This window comes from Aulonocara stuartgranti, assembly GCF_965226115.1.
Source record: "Aulonocara stuartgranti genome assembly, chromosome: 10".
NCBI classification, from domain to species: domain Eukaryota; kingdom Metazoa; phylum Chordata; class Actinopteri; order Cichliformes; family Cichlidae; genus Aulonocara; species Aulonocara stuartgranti.
Window position 1 is genome coordinate 31,919,658 of NC_138946.1, and position 19,676 is coordinate 31,939,333.

General features: G+C 44.9%; 1 long non-coding RNA gene across 2 annotated transcripts in view; it reads right to left on the bottom strand.

Annotated features, from left to right (window-relative positions):
* Positions 1 to 291: 291 nt before the first annotated feature.
* Positions 292 to 19,676, bottom strand: part of LOC309715087 — a 44,385-nt gene continuing 25,000 nt past the window's right edge. Inside the window, exons 2-4 of one of the 2 annotated variants that reach the window (XR_014279144.1) lie at positions 13,932 to 14,004; positions 1,361 to 1,398; positions 292 to 737 (exon numbers count right to left, since the gene is read on the bottom strand). This is a non-coding gene — a long non-coding RNA (uncharacterized lncRNA). Of the gene's footprint in view, positions 1,399 to 13,931; positions 14,005 to 19,676 lie in introns of both variants that reach the window. The other variant, XR_014279145.1, reaches the window with a different exon arrangement.

Genomic DNA, 19,676 nt, shown 5'->3' on the forward strand with positions numbered 1-19,676 from the left:
CAAACACCTATGCATGCACACACACACACTCTCTTTCTTGCACTTTTTTCCTTCCTTATTCTCATATTGTTGGCTTCTCTGACACACACGTACAGAGTGCGACTGTTTGTGTAGTACGCCCCTCTATTTGCTGCCTTTGGCAACAAAACCAATATCCTACATATCACGGGGAATCAAAATCGCACAAGTGAAAACAATGAAACTGTTTTGAGGGAAACTGCAGGATTCCTCCGCTGTTTGCTTACATGGAGTAAAAATATTATATTTCGAAATAACCGAACACACGCAGCATAATCAACAGAGGTGTTTATTAAAATCAGCAGAAAGAGCAGACGCTCCAACATCTACATTTAATGCTCGTGAATTCATGAATTGTTCAAACTGTGTACAGAGAAGTGCGGGATATTTCATTAACGAGGAAAATTGCGTGGATGTGCTTTGCAAACGATGACTTAACTTGCACGGCTCAGCTCACAGCAGTAGACGCTTTAATTAAAGAAGCTGGATTTGGATTGCAGCAGTGTATACAAGTCCATGCCCCATCCCACCACCTTCGTCTTCTCCTTTCCTCCACGCCGTTCCGTTCTCATTGTCCTTACCTGCTATCCCACTCTCCACCGTGCTGCTGATGTTCCTGCAGTTGGGATGGAATCCAGTGGCCATGTCACCTGAGCGACAGCCGGTGCATACTAATGAGGAGCCGAGGGGGCGCGGGGCTCGAGTCTGCTCTTCTCAAACTGGCAGGATTTAAAAAAAAAAGACAGGGGGAAAAAAAAGTCTCCTTCACCACTTCACTTTAAATCCCCCCCTTCCCCCTTTTCTCCACACCTTTCTTCCTCCTCTTCCCTCTCATCACTTTGGAATAACAGAGAGAATGGGAGCTGTAAGAGGCAGACGAGGGTAGAAAAACAAGGAGAGGAGAAGGGACAAACAAGGCGCTGCAAGCAGAGGACAGAAGTGAGGGAAATGGTGACATGGGAGAGGGACGGGTGGAGAGGAAAGGAGAATGAGAGCCGGTAGGGAGCAGGGAGTAAAGGGAAACATCCATCACTGTTTTAAGTGACTGCAGTGGGACGGAGCTGAGTAAAAGGTCGCCTGGTCTCTTCCTGAGCAGAGTGGGCACCTGGGCAGAGCTGAGCGCCTTCCAAATGACTCCGGGCTAATTATCTCGCGCAGGCCGTCTGTTACGGCGGTCTGACACTTTTACTGACTCACTCGTCTACTGCAAGCAAAACAAGGCAGTCACACAACTAAACTCTCATCTGCTGCTGTCTGCTGGCATAATGGATCAGACTGAATAAGACTAGAAAAGTAAGGATTTTGTTGATGGTGTTGCAGATGCAAGTGGTATCTGTCTTACCTTAAAGCATGGAGAATGGCAGACAATTGCCGGGGCTCCTAGACGAGGAGAGATAATGATAGCAATTTAGCATAAATGTAGGAACACAGAAACTCCACCAACCTTCTTTTACACAAGAGAATCTGTGAAACGTTAAGCCTTTTGTACTGAAAGATACAAATCCATCCATGCAAACTCTGAAGAAACACAGTTTTATTATCTAAGGATCCACCTGCTCAGGGGATCAGTGGATACACTTGAGGACACACGAGGAATTCCGAGTCATGGCCTGTTTCAGCATGAACAGAAAGCACGCTGAACATGTGTCTGCTGGAGCTACAGGCGTAGGCTTAACTGAATCTTTAGCTACAAAAGCAACGACGTGGCTACAGAAGCAGGAGTTCCAGTAAGTGTAAACTCAAACTGGACATCAGTGCCAAAGTTACCACAGCCCAAATGTCTGGCAGCCAAGGGGTTAAAAACATTTAGCCTGCGGTGACAATGCCGGCTAGCTATAGGTCACATTCAAGTCCCAGCCACTGGACAGCCAGCCGGCAAGACAGAGCGTAATTATCCCAGCCAGTTACAGTTCAATAACTCCATCAAGCCGCTAGCCAGATACCAGGTTTCCCTGGCAACGCCTCCGAAGTGAATCGCAGATCAGAGAGAGAGAGAGAGAATGGCGAGAAAACACGGGACCCGAGCAGGGAGCAGGGCCAGGAGACACCCTCGAATACTGTGGACCTGCGCACAGCACAAACACTCGCAACCAACCAGGTCTGCGAGCATTCCAGTTGGCTAAGCCGAGACCTCTGCTCTGCCAGGCCGTCAGTCTGCTCCCTCGGAGCTTTGTTGTTTGCTTTTTAATCATCGGCCCCACTTTTCCACAATCCTGCTCCGTGCCCACGGGCCCGCCGCGAAAATCCTCGAGTCTCAGCACAGATCGCTTGTCCTTTCAACAGACAGCCGCACCTCCCACAGCACTTACTATAATCTGTAATAGTTAATGGAGTTTATCTCCCGTCGCCCTGAGAATAATAAAGAAACTTTTGTGCTTTCCATGCATGAGGATAATTACATTACAAGTGGCACTATGATTTATACTCCTTGATTGAATTAAAAACAAAATTGAATAGGCTGTGTACAAAAATGTGTGTATTTCTCCATTATTTGTGTGTGTCGCTTTGTCGCTAATGCACTTCTACGTGTGTGCGTTTAGGTGACTGTCTGGCCTCCTGCCGCAGTGTCTGGAAACTCAGACACTCCCCCCCTCCATTCTGTACTGCCCCACTATCGGGCATACCTGATACCCCCCACCCCCAAACACACACACCTACACACTGACCACCACCACCTGCGCCTCCTCCCCACCCTGCTGCGATAAGAGATCCTCCAACAGGAAAGCCTGACAATCGAAAACAACCAAAAATCAAAAACAAGCCATCTAATTCACAAAATCCACCTGATTTCCATGTCGCTCCAGCCCAAATCCTAACGTGCCGAATAAATGTTAATCTGGCCTTATTGCTTTTAAAGCTGAGCGACGCGGCGGCGGAGTGTGTTACATGACCACCTCTGAACAATGGAGCGTAATCTCTCACACACACTCGGGCCATCAGCTGGAGTCTTTAGTTTATCTCCACCTATTCAAGGTCTGGATCAATGTTTCCTGCAGGAGCTTGAAGACTTGGCGAGAACAGAAACCTCATACCGACAGCTGTTTGTTTAACACGAGTGCAGATAAAAGCACATCGCAACATATTAATATACGAGATCTGCTGATCCGTGCAGCAATTTCAATTATTTCGCTTTAATCAGTCCAAACATAATATTTAACATCCTGTGTCTAAACCGGCACCAGGAAAAGTCTTTTGATTGGCTCGGCATAAACACGGTGCATAAACGTTTTGTTTTTTTTAAAACAGAAACAGAAAAGAAAAGCTAATATTGCCCCTCGCTGTTAGATAGTGCAACCTTGACAGACACTTTCAGATCTACTATAACTGCAACCTGATTAAGAGTTCATTAAAAAAAGTTTTAACAATTTGAATCAGCTCTTATTTTAAATTAACCCATTTTTTAAAGTCACACTTTATACACTTCAATAATAAGTAATAACAAAACTGACACTGACAAAATAAAAGACTTTTAATGAGGAACATATTAATCCCAAAGTGTCAATGTTTTCCCTCAGCACAATGCCTACAGGCTTGGATCTGTTCACTTTCAATAAAATCACGACTTTTACAGCGTTAAAGCTTTAGCAGCATTTTCCTGAACGACACTTCCTGCCTTCGCTGCTACGTCCGATGCAGTGTGTGATGTGTGATGGCAGAATCGAGATCAATTTAGCGGTAGCTCATTGAGAACTAGTTTGACTTTGAACAAAGTTTGTATTCCCCATTGAGCGCAGTTACAAACCAGCTGGGAGCTGATTTTTACGGGGTGATATTTATTGGATCCTTGGTGGATTGCTCTGAGCGTGCTGCTTTGTTACTGTTGGAGGGGGGTGGGGGGGGGGGGTTGTTTCATCAGTGGGCTCGGGTGCTGCCAGACTTTGCTGCGTGTCAGACAGACCCTAATAAAACTGTCTGGCTGTTTTGTGGGCACCAGCTCCGCTCTGCCTGTGCTGCGTCTGACTGCTCAGCACTTGTCGCACTGTGCCTGCCTGTTTGGTATTCATGGGGCATGGCGCTCCTTCAGCTGTTGCTGGGGGCTCTGTGGCATAGGCACAGACTATTAGTTGGCATCGGCATTGTTCGCTATGAAACCAAATAGGGAGACGAGAAAAAAAAAACATAATTAGGGAGAGAGAAAGACTGGAGACTGGGAGAGAGTTGGAGAGGAGGGCATTAGAGAGAAAATCAATTGTTTTGAACTGTATTCCTAATACGAGTAATTTAGCAGAAATTAGGTTTTCAGAAAAGCATGCCGTCTTGGGAAAAACTGAAAGTTTAAAAACCAGGTCAAGCTGTAATTGTAAATGAATTCACACCTTTCTCTGGCACAAAAGGAAAAGAACCGATTTTTTTTTTTTTATGCAGACCTAATTTATTGTAATTGCACTTCTATAGTCATGTTTATAAGAGACGGGTCCAGTGTTTTCATTTTCTATTCAGCATTCAATCTTGTCCTTTTCTCTTTAAGAGCCTGTCTTAATGAATTACGATGTCTGTCTGCGCTGAGCTACGCCTCCCGTTTAAATATTGATTGAGATCATTAACCAATTTGGTCGTTTCATCTCACCACAATCGCAGATTTCAACAGAAATATTCAGATGAAGAGAGCAACTCGGTTTCTGTTGACCCGATTCCACATTTTCAAAGCGTGGCCATAGGTTTTTATTTCACATACTGCATGGTATCTTTCTTTATTTCCCCTGATTTGAACAATCGGGACCTTTCAAAATCAATTAAATATAGAAAGATATAAAGTCATTAGAGTATTTTTTGTTTATGTATCTGGTTTATGTGCATACTTCTAACTAAAAAAAAAAAAAAAGTAGAAGTGAATTATAATTAGAAGAATTATTTTGAGGCTAATGTAGAAAATTTATATTCTAACAGTAAAATATTTGAAGACTTTCTGACATCTGGCTGAGAAATGTATCAATTGATGAAGCAGATAAGTGAAATTATCAACTATGAAAAATGTAAAGAAAAAAATGTTTTTGAACTTGTGTGTTTTAGCTCTCCAGTGCTCACAGCAGCAGCAGATGTGGCATTAGTCCTTTTGCTCCTATAGCGTCTAGACTTATCAATTTCAGAGTGACTGCTCTGGTAATGGAGGATCAGATATATTGGCTGTGTGGAGGTGGTGACAGGGGTTAATCAACATGAGCCTGGGGTGTGGTGGTTTGGACTGGTTGGTGTCCTGTCATTTCTAATCAGATCATGTGTTACTAGAATTGTATTCAAACACAGATGTTGACACAAAGAGAGATTACGGTGCCGGTTGACAGCCCAGTGCAGAATCGATGGGTATTTTTCGCTTTAATGGCGGCGGTACTGGCGCCATTACGAAAGGCGTCCTTCATGATTTTGGGGGGAAAAACAAACAAAAAAATTTCAAACAAGCGCAGCCCTGCAGATGCAGTCGCATCAGTGCTGCAGTTTTCCTTAACGGGTTCATATACGATGTCACGGAGGAGCCAACAGAACATAAACCCTTCACATATGTGCTTTTTTTTTTACTGTGCTAAGCTATTTCCTTTCTGTGTGTTAGCCATTCTCTGCACCGTCCCATCCATACATGCATTTTTAAAAGAAAATCAGCCGCTGATTCTTTCCGATTCCATGTGAAACATTCGGCAGAAAGTCGATTGTGCCGTCCGCCCGCGTCCCAAGAGCCTAACCCGTGATTTTTCATCAAGAGAGCTCACAAGTTAGGGTCTCAGGGAGCAGGTGAAGTACGACAGAGTCTACAGAGGAGCCGCAGTCAGCTGCAGGGCACTGACACCTTTCTTTCTCTCTTACTCACTCACACACAAATGCACACACACACTCACACACACACACTGTCTCTTCGTCAACCAGTGCCACTTAAACGTACCAAATTTCTATCAAAAGGCACCAAAAGCTACAAAGTGTCTATAGTTTAAATATAGTTGAAACTATAGGCACAGGCTGCAATTAAAAAACAAAGTAGCTCTGCACAGATATATGCTCCAGCGTTCCTCCGTTCTTCCACTGCGGACAACTTTTTTTTTCTCGACGGCTTGGTTTGATTCCTGTGCACACAAAGACCTGCAAAGGTAGACAGATTTTCAGGCATATGTTTAAATACACTAAAAAACAACAAAGCAGCAGACAGCAGCAGTGGCAGCAGTAGGCTGCAGAGATGACAAAGAAAGACAAAGCAGGGATTTCGCCGGAGACAGCCAGACCTAAATGATCTTCGTGGCAGTGCCCAGACAGAAGCAGAAGCAGAGGCTCAGACAAACAGACAAGCCTGCACTGCCTGCTCTGTGCTAACTAGCCTTTGTGCTGAGGAAGGAAAAGCCCCCTAGCCAAGCAGCTGGGCTCGCCTTTGTCCTAAAGAGCATCAGCTGATCATCAGTCTAAATTTCTCGCTTCCAGGGTGGCGGGACCAGGACCTGGCTGGCAGACTCTGCTCGACTGATGGATGCAGAGAGCCACCAGCAGCAGCCTCACCCTCTGGCTTTCCATCACAGCAGCCCCTACGGATAGGTACGGTTAGACACTGAATCCAAAAAAATAAAAAACGCACGGCACTTTGAGCTGCTCAGCATTACACAGAATGCGGGTAAATTTCCAGAAAAATCATCTTTTCACAAAAGCAGTACGAACGAGAGAAGGGCGGGTTCGTCTTCAGCACAGGTACCGAAACTTGCCTCCCTTCCCATATTTCACTTTCCACTGCTGACTGCAATACCCTCGACACCAGACTCTACCACCTACCAGCCCAACTCTGCCGCCACAGCAGCAAGCTTGGCGATAAGTTATCAGCGTCAGAAGGCACGGCGCTTCAGCGAGACAATTAACTGGAAAGCAGCTCCAGCCCGGCCGGAGCCAAACAGTCACAATCCAGACCTTAGCTGCACTTAAAAATGCCAAACTGCAGTAAATGCTAAAGCAATACTGAAAACATTCCCATATCGTTTTCACCGGTCGTGTACCCAAACACACCAGTGAATGCCCCCCCCCCCCACTCCCCCCGCCCCCCCCCCCTCCTCCCAATCATCCCACAACTCCTCCTCCTCAGACCAGGAGAAGAAAAAAAAGCAGCCGGATAGATGTCTCTGACTGTCTCCTTCTCTCTGGGGAACGCCAGGCAAAGTGGAGGCTTCCGGAAATGAATGCGCCGCGCCACCCGACGCGTTGCCTCGCATGCTCACTCTTCTGTCTGCCACCGACTACGCCTTTTGTTATCCGCCTCTGAGCTGAGGATGATGAAGAACAGAACGAGGGGGGGGGAAAAAGGGCAGTGGCAGAAGAAAGGAGGGGGAGACGGTGGGGGGCGGCGCGGGTGCCGGTAAAGGCTGAGGTGTCCGCGGGAAGCTGCAGCCAGACGCAGGTCAGTGAGGTGGGACGTCTCCGCCACCCCACCCCTCACCCCCACCCACTACTCCCCAGCACACAGCATCCCTCCTTTCCAATTGCATTGTCAGCTCCATCTCAGCATCTCAACCCCCACCCCTCCACAGCACCAATACCACCACCAGAACTACTCATTCTCCTCCTACCTGCTCATGACGATGGGACATCAGCCATGTCGTGACACTGTTATCTACACCCTCTACTTTTATTTTTCTTCCCTGTCTTCTTCTCTCTCGTACCCATCGCAGGTCCGACGCGTCACGCTGCCGTTGCCAAACAAACAACGGGATATAAAAAAATTAAAATGAGAAACCCCAAAACATTTGCTCCCTCTAGCTGCCGCTGCCGCCGGAACCCGCTACTTTGCTTTCACTCATCCCCCTCCCCCATCTGACCCTTGCACCCCAAGCCCTACCTTCTATTACTATCTCCACCCCACCCCCTCCCACCACCCATCCCCTCCCATCACTCCAGGTCTGTACCTGTCTGCTTGTCTGTTTCTCCCTGTCTGCAGCTGCTTGCCCAAAGTGAGATACTGCAGCAGGAGTCTGCAGCGACAGCCCTCGCTCTTTCTCTCCCCCCTCTCTCTCTCTCTCTCTCTCTCTCTCTCACACACACACACACCCTCCATCCAGCCTTTGCTGGTGAACACGTTCCTCCCTGTGCTGATCAATTTCTTCTCTTTTTCAGCAGCACACACACACACACACACGCGTGCACACTGCAGTGGACTGGTTGGCCGTGGTGGAGGATGCACTGTAGCTATCCCACTGTCTTGTAGCATCGGTGCAGCTGGTACAGTCACATCCAAACACATGCACAGCAGAGGTAGCCACTGACACAAAATTACCATCTCAGACAGAGAGCACACAAATGGCATTGCACACACACAACATAGGCAGCAACAAACTAACAAGACCCCCACACCCCAAAAACCAGACAGAGAACAGTGAGACAGAGTGACACTCCAGCTGCTTTGCTTAGCTCTCTCTCACACACACACACACACACACACACACACACACACACACACAGCAATGTGGTCAGCACAAGCACGAACACAAACTGTCACTGTCACAATATTGTGACCGAGGCTTGACAGCAGCGAGCGGCAGCATAAGGCACACGGCTGTTTGAGTCAGACACAAAAGCAAATATCTGGTCCAAGAATTTCCTCATCGTTCTTGTCAAGTGTTACATTTTCAGATCATGCTTTTTGGATCCTGCACGATCACACGCAAAATACAGAAACGTGTCACTGTGCCGCCCAGCACTACATCTATGTCTATGTGGAAATATACATAATGGAGCTCAGCAAGCATAATTTCGAGTCAGACTGATTAACTCGAAGGGTCACAAAAACATCAAACCTACTTTCAGCGTTTGCCAGAATTCTTCACTGTTCGTAGCCAAAGCAGCATTTGGTCATTTTAATGTTTAAAAACCTCAACAATAGAAAGAAATGTGACATACATTTGTCTTTATGTAATTAAGATATTTTGTTTGAGATACCGAGGGACAAACCCGTAGAGAGTACATTTTAAAAATATGACATTTTACTCATTCTCATTCAGCCTGAACCAGATCTGCCCTCGACAGCTTGCGCTAATCTCAAACCTTAATCACCTTCAACACCGTGGATAGATTAGGGTTACGACCCTGTGCCACAAAGAGGGGCCAGAGAAAGAGAGAGAGAGGTCTGCAAATGTTATCATTGATTGATTATGCCCTTTAATTCAAATGGAAAGCATCAGCTTCCCAACTCTGCTGCAGTGCAGGAAAAAGGCTCTCACAGCAAATGTCACTTCATCAAAGATGTCAAATTCGTCTGTACCTTTCCGTCCTGCAGAAACACACAGAAACATGGCGAGCTAAGCGCCGAAGAGGTGCACAAGTAAATCCTGCTGCCAATGTCAAAATCGTGGCCAGGATGAAGTCTATGGGGGATGGTTGGTCCTTGTGGATCGGCTCGGCGATGGTGGCGGTGACGCAGAGACGGGGCGGGGGGGATTTTGTTGTATGCTACAGCCAGTGGGGCCAGCAGGCGGCCATATAGGTGATCAATCAGCTCCATTACAGCAGTGTCACTGCCGAGTCTGGAGTTATCCTGCCCATCACCCCTCCACAATACACGCAAACATCGCCTGTTTCTAGTCTAGACTGGAAAATAGAATCCCGCAGCGTGATGAAACTGGTCCATGAGAGTAAACACAGTGAAAAAACAGATGAGTTTCTGCTGTGTATCAGTGACATATTCTCAGATTCAGAATCAGGGCATGCGCATGTATAATACTAGGATGGGATTCACCTCCAATCAGAGGATGCATAAAGTTGTTTTGACAGAGATGAAGCAGATTCTGATACACTTGCTTTGAATTGCATCAAGACACAGCTTTTCAAAGCAACCAAAAATAGGATCGGCTCCATTGTGATTGGTAAGTAGCTCGCACAATGAGCCCAAAGACATTATGCAGCAGACACTCGCAATGACACTGTTCATGTTTCTACACTCAGCTCAGAATATCTCCATGCAGCCTGGAGATGCATATCTGTGCTGGCAGATGCCAGGCGAGCATTAGACAGGTATCCCACTGATGGAGTTATCTCAGTCAGCTGAAGCAGCACAGACTGGGACCATGGAGCAGCACAAGTAGGAGGAGGGAAAGAGAAGAGTGAAGGAGAAAGATGGAGGCTGGAAGGGGAGGAGAGCGGGCGGCGGGGAATATGTGATGCACAGCACCTCGCAGCCAGCCAGCCAGCCAGCCAGCGGGACATTAATGACGATCATGTCTTGTCACACTGCTGTCGGCCAGTCAGCAGATCTTGCCCTTGTCCCTGCCCTTCTCCAATCAATTGCATCGATCTGTCCCAGGGGTCAAGGGGCAAGAGCGTATCAATAGGGGGAGAGCGGCTGATGCAGCAGGCAGAGAGGGGCGCACTCCAGACAGATCGATGACACCCCACCCCCATGTGTCTGTGTGTGTGTCTGTGTGTGTTTGGGGGGCGGGTGAAAGTAGTTATGATTATTCATTTGCCATTAACCCGAATGCATTAAGGGAATATGTTTCCTTGGGAAGAAATGGTGCTCGAGGCTGCTCATTTTTATAGGGAAGTGAGATTTTATGAGTTGGGGAGCTAGAGTAGCGTTCTGGCCAGAACCGACAGCGTTCTGGTCTCAGACGATTTGTTACCAAGGTTTCCACCCATTGGTGACGTCAAAAGCAAGAAGCCAATCTCTGCTCTCAGAGAGATTACAGATGTAAGCAGCAGTTGGCTGATTTTCCAATGTTTTGTGCCTGAGTGTCACTGTCTGCAATACAACTAAACGGCTCACAGAACTTTGAGTATCACAAAGTGTATTAGTCTCGTGTGATGGGTCTCTTGCTTTGAATATACAGTTTCTCTGACATCGAAACAAAAATGCAGGACAATCTGCAATCTGATCACAATGTAAACATTGCATCCACTCCACAGGCGGTAACATAAATTCACTTTAGGGACTGTTTATTTTTGTTTTGAGCTCAGTGAGATTTATCTTCATATGGAGCTTTAAAGAGCAGCAGCATTTGCTAGCGTTTAGCTGAACACATGCAACAGGAAACAACTATAAACTGGCCAAAAAAGAAGAAAAATCATCCAAAATGAATTATTATTCTAGGTTTCAGCAACTTTCCTTATTGCTGGTCTAATACACGCACTCTTTAGGTTTCTGGCTGCCTTCACTGATTAAATGTAGAGCAAATGTGATGCTCCATGATTGGCTGTCTGCGCAGTGCTGCCAGCTCTTCCTGCTGTACATCATTTGGACTGCAGCACACCAAATTCAATCAAGGCAATCTTTATTTTATTAATTCTTAAAGTCATCTGAAGAACCTTGAAGTTCCTTGCCAGCGTACTTCTCAAAGGGGCTGTTATAGCAGTGGGGGCAGAAAAAAATTAATAAATCAGCGACCTAAACCGGCCCTATCTAATCCCATAATTTATTTGTTTAACCATCCCATAAATGAAGGCCCAGCTGGAACCAATGACCAGCTGGACAGAAGAGTGCTGAGGCAGCATGATTCTCAGCAGCAACGCTTTCCTCGACACATCTGGAGGAACGACTGAAGTTCAGAGGTGAGGAAAGATGAGAAAATCGCAGCTCTTGAAATAAACACTAGTGAGGCACATCTTGATTCTGCATACTCTGTTAAATTTGTAAGAGCTAAAGACGAAGGAAACAAAGTTTGCATTTGTGATTAAATAAAGAAGCTACATTTGGTGCTGCCTGAACTAACTCTTCATTCCAAGCTGACTGGCATGAGATCCCCTCTGTGTTCCTCAGCACACTGTCCACTTTTCAACACTTCTTCTGACTCTTCTTCCTGTGAGTGGGTCAGAACAGCAGCAGCAGCAATGTGAAACCCGGTGGTGTGTAGCTGAATAAGGAGGCGTGATCTTCCTGACAGTGGGATTACAAAATGGAAGATAAAAGGCCTTCTTTGGTTTCCAGGGATTTACCAGGATCATATTCCCACACAGAAACCTGTTTGATGACAGTGACTCTACCGGCCATGCGATGCTGACAAGGATCGCTGGATTTCAACGGTGTTAGTTTCCCTCCAGATTTAATTACTGATGATCTAAAAATAGCCAATTAATTCCATTCAATAGCTGCACTGATAGGAAACAGGTAAGGGGTTTTCCACAACTGTTCACACTGGAAGAGCAGGCTAACTTTGCAGACAACCCTTCAGCCAAAGAAATTCTTCAACATCTTAACATCAAATATTTCAGAGTGGAACAGCATATCTGGCTAAGCATGAGCGCAATTCAATGGAAACTCTGAGCATCAAACAATGAAAAAGATACAAGCTCGTTGGATAAATGACAAAGGTTGCAGAAGGGCAGCCTGCTCAGCTTCAGCTCCAAACATTGTAACATCTGTGTCATCAATAAAAAAAAACCCTATCACAATGATGAAGAACTACAGCAGAATTTACAACAAAGCTCCAGCTCGAGCAGGCAGCTTGCTTACATCAAACCGTCCTGAAGAGTAACAATCTCAAGCTGATCTGCCAGGCCGTTTTTCTCTTGTGTGGTGCTTTGGAGTCATTTTACAAGCTGTGGCTGAATGCCAGACACAGATGTAGTCTGACGCAGTCAGTCAGTGGACAAGTCCACAGTAAACAGAGACTCTAGTGTCGCTGAGGCAAGCTTCAACCTGAAACTGGACCTCATATCACAAATGCACATAGTATGGAACTGTGGACAATGTATCACAAGACTTGGCAACAACCTATAAACATCCAACTGCAATAATAGAGTGGGGCTGCGTTGGGTAGACAGTTTTAGGAAGTGTTAGGTGTGTCAATTAGACCTAACCTGAGTCAGCTGTTCAAAATATGTGTGCAAATGGCAATCACAGAGCATCTGCTAAATATAACAAGTCTGATTATTATATTTTATACTTTCTGTTTACAGCGAACCCTCTGTGTATCATAATATTTGGCACGCAGCACACATTAGAAAGACGCCACAGCCGTGTTGAATAAAAAGGCCGACGTGTAATACTAGGCCGCAAAGATGAAGCGGCGGTTTGAAACACGAGGCCATCACGGCGTGAAATAGGTTCCACCACGCAATTACACCTCAGCGAGTAGAAAGCACTTCAAAATAAGACAATATGGCATATTTTTATATTTTAGCACCCTGTTTAACTCATACTGAATTTCACAACTGTTTATAACTGGAGCAACTCCTAACATCTTTTATCAGGATTGAATATGTTAGCACTTAAAAGGCAGATGAAGACAAGCAGTAAGCCTGAGTACAATGTGTTCTAACTAGAACTCTAGCAGGGCCATAGTGAGCTGGCAGGCCCGCCATGAAACAAAAACCACATGTGAGCCAGAGTTACATTATTCTAAAGATCAGCATCACTTTAGAGGTGCTGCATGTTCAAACTGCAAACTGATGTCATACGTGTACTCCAAGGAAAGCTAGAAGGTTGTACAGTTAACTCCCAGGGTGTAATTCTAAACCATACAACCTACTACCTCAACCCGGATGCACACATTTTCAACTAGGGTTCCTCTCGTCTATGTACTGAATAAAGTCATCCTCAAGCCAAACTGTGTCTCATCACTATCACCACATTTCAGGTTTACGCTTGGAGAAAGATTGAATATTAATATATGGAGCAGTTTAAAACCTAAATTATTAAAGAAAAAAAAAGGTTCAAGCACGACGATCGCACCACAATGACAAAGACCCACAGAGGCGAGCTTGTGCTGTCAGATTCGCCACAAGATCGGATCTACGGGTTTGTGCCAAATGGTTATGGCCAAAGTAGCAAAATAATTCAATAAAGGACTAATACTGCCTCGCAGCTATAGCAACACAAGTGTAAAAAAGCAGGACGCGTGTGCTGAACACTGGCGTTCATGCAGATCACGGCAGTGCCAGTGAATACACCGCAGCTAGCAGCAAGACATTCGCCCCACACGATCAAAGTTCATCAAACAGATGGTGACAGCATTGTGGTAACTTACCCATCGTGGCTGCATCTTGCTCTGAGGATGGGTCGCTGGGCCAGTGGGTTCTCTAGGGTGGCCATTTATTTATCTAAAAACAGGAAAAGAGAATTGCTTTTAAATACCACACAATGCTTTGCATCTGCCAGGACCTGCAGCTTAATGCTACGATTCACTTTTAACAATGACTCTTATCGTTGTGAGAAAAGAAAAAAAAAGGTTCACAGTTACATGTCAGTAACTGTTCTGACAACATCACATCCACACGGGAAAGAAGAAAAACACAAACACAAATGTGTGTATATCGGTAAGTTTCTGTGCCTCAGTTTGGGAGTGTCATATGTCTCTGCAGTTCCCAGCTACAAAATTAAATCCATAATAATAACAATCTGCTGTGGACTTGTATCCCAAACTAGCCCACAGAATTGCCAGAGCGGTCCTCCTCCTGGCCAACAGCAATGTGGCTGTGGTGAGAGCTTAGCTCAACTTAGTCAAGACCGCAGATAGCAGAGAGCAGAGAGCAGAGCCTGAGAGGGATGCCAGTGTAATCAAGCATGCCACGGTCAGCTACCATTAACTGTGCCAGTGCCACAGAGCCACAAACAACAGAATATTCCTACGGCCGCAGTGCGACAAAGGAAAACCTGGAATAAGAGAACAGAAAATGCCACTTACCTACGTCTCTACTATTCTGTCAGACTTTATGTTTCTATCTTTCTGTATCCACACTTTCTACTTGGGTGTGAGCTATGCGCAGTGGGTGCTAGGACCATTGGTTTATTACTTTGCTAAATGGAGGAATGATGAAAAGACCGAGGCACACTTCTAAACTGAGCTCACTGAAATCACGGCTTCAGTTCAGCGATGTGCTGTCCGCCATTTTCTCCGAAACAAAGTAGAAGAGAAAAAAATTGTATAAAAATGATTTGCTGGCATCATTATTCAAAGTTTTCCCCTTTTCTCCCTCCGTGTGTGAGTCTCTCTCTCCCTCTGCCTCGCCTGGCACCATCACAAAACCTTGGCTGGAAAGATCACATGATTTCCTACCAGAAAGCCACAGCATTCCCAGTTAGTATTCTGCTGACACTGTAAAGACATCTTTTGTCTAAATCAAAGCGTGGCCTGCCCCCTCCCAAAATCTCGCACCTTCTGGGAGGGGGTGGGGGGGTTAGGCAGTGTAAAGGGCGGTGTTAGAAGCCATAGCAACCTCTACCTGGCAGGCTGCCCAACACACGAGCACTGCGGGCTAATATGGAGTGGAGCAGGAATGCTTATCGCCTTCCAAAGTCAACTCCATGGGCGTGCTGGTTGCTTAAGATTTCAGTGCTGATGCCAGATTTTTTCTTTTTCTTGACAAAGTAAATAAAATCGTCTAGATACATGACAAACTGACGACACGCTCACACTGCACCTCCTGATTGAAATAAAGTTCACATGCTTCTGTTTTAAAATGCTATTCATCAAAATCATGTGAGCTCTTTCAGTAAACACAAACACTGGATCAAATTCGTCACACATCAAATAAAACACTTTATGTGGCTTTGCTGGAAAGTATTAAAAAACATAAAAAAGGACACTCGGTAGTATAAGGAATCTTCTGCAAACTTCTGCAATGATTCTTTCAAGCAGACGAGACGAGCTCTGTCTTACACGCTGGGATATAGTGTATCAATCGCTCATGCATCATCAGCAGCGTGTTTTCCTGTGCCGCACACTTCTGCAGTTTAGCCAGAAAAGTAGCCAAGCACAGTCAGGTGGTTTGTTACCGTAACACAAGCATATGTCATAGACCTGTGACTCACTAAAGAGAAAGGTATCCGCCAGAGACCACACTACAGTTCTGTGCTGAGAGCATCTCACACGCCGGCCTCCTCACTCAGCTTAACGCCAGACTGTTGAGCATCTGCCTTACTTGCTCAGCTCTGACTTCAAGGAAACGATCAGTGTAGCAATGACTCCCGACCTCTGTATTTTCAATCACCGCGTTACTTTAATTTAACACAAAATGTGGAGAAATACTTCACATTTTGCACATAATCTAAAACCTTCGTTTCCACAGTGTAGCAGTCATTCAAAGAAAAGTTCACCAGTATGGATGGATAAGACAGTAAGATGCAGCGGCAACATATAAAATATTTCTGTGCATATCTTAGCCTTTATTTAAATTATATGATGCTCATTTTCATAGTGGATTAGGACATCGTTTGAAGTTATAACTGTAGACCTGCTGCAAGAAAGGACAATTTCAAACTGGCATTAAAATAAAGAAGAAAAACAGAATCAAATTTAGAGAAGACAGCGTGATAAGAACACAGGTGGAGGAGAGGCACAAAACATTTGCAGATGCATGCAAATAAAAACACAAAACAAGAAATGATCTGTTTTTTTAATGTTACCCATTTCATATTCTCGTGACAAATGAGACCAAGTCAGAAACACCGCACTGACACGACGGTACAGAATAAACGTTGAGCAAACACTTCGATCAGGCTCCAACCGATAGATCAACATCAAAGATGCCGGCGTAATGGGATTGTAATGCCAGTAAGCAGTCTGTTCTGAGCTGAAGATTAATGTGTGTTTCCCCCCATTATTTGTCATCAAGAGCAGCCTGTAGCAAACAACTCACCTTCACTTGATTAAATCCCTGGAAACAGAAAGAAGAAGGACAGCAGCGTGCTACACCTGTTGTCTAACTTGTGCAACGCTATCATCAGAATCTAATGTGGTTACATTTATTAAATCGTGTGCAGTCAACACCTCGCTGGTGCAAAACAAGCACACAAACGTCGACACTTCTCTGTCGACAATTCAGACTGTTCACTTAGATCTGACGGTGCTATTTACTGATAGGAAAAGGCGGCATCCTAATGTTCTTCTTGGAGAAACTGCTGTGTGCCGTTTTCATCTTTCCCCATAATTAGGTCATCTTTATTAACCACCACACAATATCCATTTCACAACTCTCTCACACATACTATGTTGTGGAAAGGGAAAAATAAGTGCACAGGTCTGCATAGCTACGAGACAGCTAGCTCTGCGATGTAGAAGAAAATGGCCATGCGGCCACCTGAGCGCCTCATCTGATACGTCAGCCACGCTCAGCCAAAACATTCCCCCAATGAGGGGGTCAGTTCATGTCCTGAAAGGCAGAAGGCCAGGGTCAAAGTTCAAATGAGAACCAGAGGGGTGGGGGTTTGAAGGACTTCCCTTGGGTATGGAACGTACCATTATGAACCAGACAGGGGTGGAAAAAATCAACACTGTCATCGACAATGCAATAAAGTCAGCGGGGGAGGAAACGACATGATTTACATGTGCGAGGATATAAGAAAGGCTGAGAAAAGCTAGTGTTTGTTTTTATCGAATGGCCTGTTATACACTGATGGGAACCCTGTTATACTGTGAAGGCAACATACATCTGTGTAGGTACACAAACACTATATCAGTGGTTATGACGACCAAACCAGACTCCACCTGAGACATCCTTTTGTGAAGGAAAAAATAAGCATTACATCTTTATAAGCCTGAAAATGTAAAAGCTGTGTTAAGCAGCTATTCATTTAGAAACGTGGCATTTTCAAAGTGTATAAAACACTATACGTTTTGTTATCTTTACCAAAACTTTGCATACTGGCAGCCAAAACTAAGCAGGAAGATAATTTGTGCTACTTTATTCTCTGCAGGCACACCAGAGACAGGGGGTTATTTTTGGCTCAAAGCTCTTATCTCCATTAATTTAATGTTGCCTCAAGCCGTGACAGAAAAACAGTCAACAGGTTAATCCAGACAGAGTTTGTGCAGTTCGCATTAATGAAACGTACCCATCCAGCCACTTCATTGTGTCTGAGTATGAGACTTGATCTTGCCAAGGACAAGAACCCAATACAAAGCCCAAATATTGAAATCTAACATCGTGCATGGAATATTTTTGGATAGCTCTGTTTGCTGAGTGTTTTAGTATACTGGGAAAACACCCTGCACACTATTACTGGCAAAGAAAGCGAACAGAGTTGAGGCAGTACACAGGATTTACTTTTTCTCTGTTTCCCCTGTAGAGAGGCCTCATCTTACTGTGCCCTGCTCTGGCGCCTCTTTCTCAGCGTTCAGCTACAAGGACTGACAAAGGAATAAGATGACTTAAAAAAAAGCCAATTAGCTGATATGAACAAGTGAATTAAAAGCAACACGGTCAGGCGTGTGAAACCTGCTACTGCTGCTACGACACAGGCAAACACATGTATGTGTAAAGAGCAATAAGAAATTCAGCTTAATTAGACAGAAAAGCCAAAAGAAAGAGTCGAGCACATGCTTCTGAGCATTGGGGCTTAACATAGCAGTTGCTCACAAACATGGGCTAACCTGTTTGGGATTACAGAAATACTGCCGTGTTACTATTAACTTAGGGTAATGTTGCTTTAAAAGCTAACGCAGCTTTTCTGTGCAGCCAGCCACGGCAATGACTTTGCCCGACCCACCTGTCTGTTGATCCTACTGCCTAGCACCAGACTAAACACTGAGATTTTCAAAATGGCTTATTGGCTGCAACTGACTAACAGGCAGCCAATCAGTGCGCAAGGAGGCATGGATGGAGGACAAGAATCAGTCAGTGAGAGCAGAGGAGAGAGGAAGAGGCTGTGCAGAGACAACCGAACCTCGTACAAACTCAAGAGGGGAAAAGAACGCAAAGGCAGAAGAAAAGCTCGACAAATAAACAGTAAATTCAAAGTTACTCTGTGACAGAGATATGAGTGGGGGTTTTTTGGGGGTTTTTTTTGCTGCAGTATCAAATGTTGATGCAGAACAATAATAAAGTAAAAGGGCATTTGTTTTCTGAATGGCACTGAATTGATTACCTGGCTTCAGACAAGGCTGCTATCAGACCCTGCGTTTACCATCGCTAACAGGGATCAATAGCTAATGAATTCCAAACGGCCAAGTTTCAGAAGCATAAACGTATCCTACACGACTGCATAAAGTAACCTCTACGGATCAATGAATATGACATCACGCGCAGCCGGAGGAATGCATCTTTTTAATCGACCTGAGCGTTCTCAAATTAATTCAAACGACAATTAAAATGGATCGGACTGCGTGGCACCTTCGTCCTGGAATCTCACAGAAGGTTTTTATTGTGCGTTTGGCTCCCCTCACGGCCCGCCCCCGTGCTTTAATTACCGCTGTCTCCTATCAGGCTGCTCAGATGGTAAAAACAATAGAGACACGAAAGGCTCGGGTTACCATTTACATACTGATGGAAAGAGCACTAAGCAAACGTGTTGTCATTCAAAGAAATACACTAATGTTTGAACCCTAATGGTCTAATCACTGATGAGCTGGTGAACATTTATGTGATTTGTCACAGATGTTGATGTCTATTAAAAATCCGGTTCAAAAAATCCAATCAGTTTTTAAAATACAGCCACCTTTTAAAATATGATTCACACAGTGTGAACAGCTTTAAAATGATTAACTTGTACTTCAGTACATTCTCTGATCATTACAGGCTTTTCAGAACATTTTAACATCGCGTCATTCATGTTGTTGTTCACTAGAAAGACGCTGTGTGCTATGATCTATGTGCTCAACATTAAAAAGCAAAGGAACATTTATATGTAGGTGCATTACTGCTACTAAGGGAAATTATCAGGCACAACATCGGTGCAGGTGAGCTATAACTGAAAGGACTCGTAAACAAAATATCCAAAACACTTCACCCTGAAGGAGACACAAAGGGCGACGCTGCTATTGTTTATTAGTTTA